The sequence below is a fragment of the Herpailurus yagouaroundi genome, unplaced genomic scaffold (genome assembly GCF_014898765.1).
Source record: "Herpailurus yagouaroundi ecotype Mexico unplaced genomic scaffold, PumYag 67755, whole genome shotgun sequence".
Classification (NCBI taxonomy): domain Eukaryota; kingdom Metazoa; phylum Chordata; class Mammalia; order Carnivora; family Felidae; genus Herpailurus; species Herpailurus yagouaroundi.
Window position 1 is genome coordinate 127 of NW_024420550.1, and position 4,675 is coordinate 4,801.

Sequence of the window (4,675 nt, forward strand, 5' to 3'; positions counted from 1 at the left end):
CAAAGTGAGAGGCACCACAAGGCCAGACTTTAGCCTCTACCACAAAGCTATAACCATCAAGACAGCATGGTATTGGCACAGAAACAAATACATACACTTAATGGCATAGTTTAGAGACTCCAGAATTGGACCCACATATGTATGGCCAAGTAATCTTTGACAAAGCAGGAAAGAATATCCAATGGAAAAAAGACAGTCACTTTAACAAATGGTGCTGAGAGAAGTGGACATCAACATAAAGAAGAATGAAACTAGACCAGTTTCTTACACCACTCACAAAAATAAACTCACAATGGTTGAAGGGCCTGAATGTGAGACAGGAAACCATCAAACCCTGGAGGAGAAATCAGGAAAAATCCTCTTTGACCTCAGCATCAGCAAGTTCTTAGCTGACACATCTCCAAAGGCAAGGGAATTAAAAGCAAAATGAACTATTGGGACATCATCAAAATAAAAATCTTCTCCACAATGAAGGACTCAATCAACAAAACTAAAAGGCAACTGACCGAATGGGAAAAGATGTGTGCAAAAGTCATACTGGATAATTGGCTAGTATCCTAAACCTGTAAAATGAACTCACCAACTCCACACCCGGAAAACAAAAAATCCAGTGAAGAAATGGGCAGAAGACTTGAACAGACACTGTTCTAAAAAAGACATCCAGATTGTCAAGAGACACATGAAAAAATGCTCAACAGCACTCCTCGTCAGGGAAATCCAAATCAAAACCGCACTGAGATACCACTTCATGCCAGTCAGAGTGGCTGCAATGAGCAAACTAGAAGACTAGATGCTGGTGAGGATGCGGAGAAACAGGAACCCTGTTGCACTGTTGGTGGGAATGCATCCTGGTGCAGCCGCTCTGGAAAACAGTGTGGACGTTCCTCAAATCATTAAAAATAGATCTACCCTAAGACCCAGCAATAGCACTGCTAGGAATTTACCCAAGGGGTACAGGAGTGCTGAGACAAAGGGGCGCATGTACCCCGATTTTTATAGCACTACTTTCAACAGCAGCCAATCTATGGAATGAGCCCAGCTGTCCATCAACTGACAAGTGGATAAAGAAGTTGTGGTTAATGTATACCATGGAATACTACTTGGCAATGAGAAAGAACGAAATCTGGCCATTTGGAGCAACGTGGATGGAACTGGGGGGTATTATGCTACGTGAAATAAGTCAGGCGGAGAGAGACAGATACCATATGTTTTCATCCATGTGTGGATCCTGAGAAACTTAGCAGAAGACCATGGGGGAGGTGATGCGGGGAAACAGTTATAGAGAGGGAGGGAGGCAAACCATAAGAGACTCTTAAATATCGACAACAGACTGAGGGTTGACGTGGGGTTGGGGAGAGGGGAAATTGGGTGACGGGCATTGAGGAAGGCACCTATTGGGATGAACACTGGGTGTTGCGTGGAAACCAATTTGAAAATAAATGACATTTAATGAAAAAGGAAATCTAGGGGTTGCTCTTACTGAATATGAGGATAGCTTTCCATTTTCAGCACTTTCTGAACATGAGGTAGTACTGGCGTAGCTGCCTAGATGAAAGTTTGGTTTCTGTGTTTAAGAAAAGGAGTTGAGGGGCGCCTGGGTGGCACAGTCGGTTAAGCGTCCGACATCAGCCAGGTCAGGATCTCGCGGTCAGTGAGTTCGAGCCCCGTGTCAGGCTTTGGGCTGATGGCTCAGAGCCTGGAGCCTCTTTCCGATTCTGTGTCTCCCTCTCTCTCTGCCCCTCCCCCGTTCATGCTCTGTCTCTCTCTGTCCCAAATAAATAAACGTTGAAAAAAAATTAAAAAAAAAAAGAAAAGGAGTTGAGTAAAGACAGAGGCCTCTCACCTGTATCACGATGACCTTGGCAACTGTCTCTTCTGATTGTTACCATGACTTATCCCTTTTATTGATTCACATAGTTTGGTGTCATCCTTTCATGAGGAAGTGGATTTCAATTGATCATGGTAGGTGGTCCTTGTAATATTTTGTGAATCATTTGTGTATGTGGTGATGATGGATGGACCATGCTGGTTGCTTTCAAAAGCACTTACACGGACAGTGTAACACGTTTTCTACCCTTGGAATCCCATACGGTCTTTTACTACCTTGTGTATGACTTACCTGAAATATCATGAATTGGTAGGTACCGAATAGGTTTTAGTGGCACTGAATGCCCTCATGGCCACTCACGCAGAATTCGTTGACACATTGCTCTTAAGCACACAATGACTCGGTCTTCCGTAACCTGGGTGAAAGTGAGCATGCATCCTAACTAGGCAAACTGTTTGCTGCTGCTGTGAAGAACAGCTTCCTGAACTGTGAGCAATACCCACACACATATGGAACCCTAAGCAAGGCACAGTATATCTGTATTCTTTGAAAGAGTGAAGTAGTTACTTCAATTTGGCTTCCAGTGTGTTGCATGACAAGGCATTTAATTCGCTAAAACCCTCTTACAGTCATGTTTGATTGCAAGTTGTGTGTACTCTCCACCGCGAAGTGTCATCTCATGTTGGATGGAATTAATGGAGGCTGAGGCACCAGTGCATTCACGTCGAGGACAACCCTCTTGAACTCATCAAGAAATATGGGCCTTCTCAGGTAGGATTATGTGCAGGTGTTTCTCAAGGGCATAAACTTAAACACAGCCCAACCTAAGGCAGCTTTGGGCAGCCTGCAGTGATAGGATACGCAGACACTGTGACCTCACAAAGCGCCTGGTCTCCTAGCAACTGTGGTGTAACTCTCAACAGCCTGCTGCCTGATTTGGCTTCTGGTAGGAAATTCATCAGGGCCTGGCGGCGTCGGCGAGACCTGGCAAGCGCGGGCGGCCCCTAGCGGCCTCACCTCCTGAGCCGCATGAAGAGGCGGAGGCGCAGGCCCCGGGAGGCCCTGGCCCCGTCCACCTGAGGAGGAGCCTCTAGCGCTGCAGTAAGGGCCACGCTGGAGGCGCCTGAGGAGAAGGTGGTGTACACGCGGTGGCAACCATCGCCACTGTCGCTGGCCAACAGCAGCAAGGCGCTGATCGACGCTTTCAAGCTATTCGTGCCCGGCAGCACGGAGTTCATGAGCTCAGACGCGGAGCTCTGGAGCTACCTCTGCAGCCTCAAGCACCAGTCTACCCCCGCATCCTGTCCAGCAAGGACGTCTATGGCTACTCCTCCCTCCTGGCCCAGGTTCCGGACCCCCGGCACCAGCCCCCTGAGGCCCGCATCCAGACGCGCCGGCGAGCTGCCAGGAGGAAGCGCCACGGAGCCCAGAAGGTCGCAGCCGGCCAGAGGAAGGTGCCGCCCCCGCCGCCGCTGTCCCGCGAGGACAACAGCCCCCGCAAGCCACGGCCCCCGGGCCCAGCTCCGGGGGCCGCACCCTGGAGGAGAGTGGGAGGGCAGCCATCCCAACGCTGACCACCTCGCCCAGCATCCGCGTAGTCGGCGACGTGTGGGTCGAGAGCAGCGTGGCAGAAGCGCGGCGCCAAGCGCGCCAAGTCCTGGGAGTGAACCTGGAACCCGTGGTGAGACTCCGCTGCGTCCCAATGCCTGGGCGTGAGATGCGGGCCACAGCCGCGCGACCTCCCAGCCCCAGGACCGGTTGTGCCTGGAGGGATGAACCAGGGAGAGCCGGGCCCGCATCCCCTAGTGCACTTTACCAGCGAAGAAGCACCAGACGGTCCCGGCCCGCGCCTCCGGGGCTCCGGGGAAGCTGTGCCCTCTGCTGCCTCCCAGCACGGGGTCTGCGGAGAGAGGCGACCCCTGGACCGCAAGGGAGGTCCCCTTTCTTCCTAACCCCAGATTGAGAGGTCTCCAGGACTGTAGGGGCAGATCCATGATCTCTCTTGTTCCCTCATTGCTCTGAAGTCGTCCGAAGAAGCCATTCCACCCCCACCATCTCCAAAGGATTTTGGTTCCATGCTTGTGTAATAGAGCTAGAGTTTCTTTCCCATTCACCCACCTCCGGGCTCCTCCCGCAGATTTCTTTCTTTCTTTGTGTGTATGTGTATGTGTATATATCTTCTAGGATGATTTAAAGTACATATTCTTTAAATGTTTAGATGAGACAGTAGAGAAAAAAGGGTGTGACTTAGGGGTCTGCACCCAGATTAAAATAAGATTACTGAATATAGTATTCATTCAAAAGGACATATATTATTTTTTTCATGTTTGTTTATTTTTGAGAGAGAGACACCGTGTGAGCAGGGGAGGGCCAGATAGGGAGCCACAGGATCCAAGCAGGCTCCAGGCTCTGAGCTGTCAGCACAGAACCTGATGCGGGGCTCGATCTCACAAACCATGGGATCATGACCTGAGCCAAAGTTGGACACTTAAGTGACTAGCCACCCAGGCACGCAAAAAAGAACATATATTATTAAATGTATTCTGAGCACAGGTTGATGAAATGCAGTTCAATATACTTGTGGAATCAGCACTCATTAAAAAAGGTACCAGGACCCCAAGGGACCACCTGTGCCTCTTTCAGTCACGGTCTATCTCTCCTTTGGGACGGCAATTTTTCGGACTTCTTACAGAATATACAACCTTTGCTTGTTTTTGGACTATATAGAAATGGAATATTGTGTGCTACACCTACCTTCTTTCACTCAAACTTATGTTAGTGATATTTGTTATTCATCGTAGTGCCTGCGTAGTGCCTGTGAGCTCTGAATACTTGATAGCCTTGCCA

At 49.5% G+C, this 4,675-nt stretch overlaps 1 pseudogene; it reads left to right on the plus strand.

Annotated features, from left to right (window-relative positions):
- The first annotated feature begins 2,912 nt into the window (after positions 1 to 2,912).
- Positions 2,913 to 3,540, plus strand: LOC121025875 (coiled-coil domain-containing protein 71L-like; annotated as a pseudogene).
- Positions 3,541 to 4,675: the final 1,135 nt, after the last annotated feature.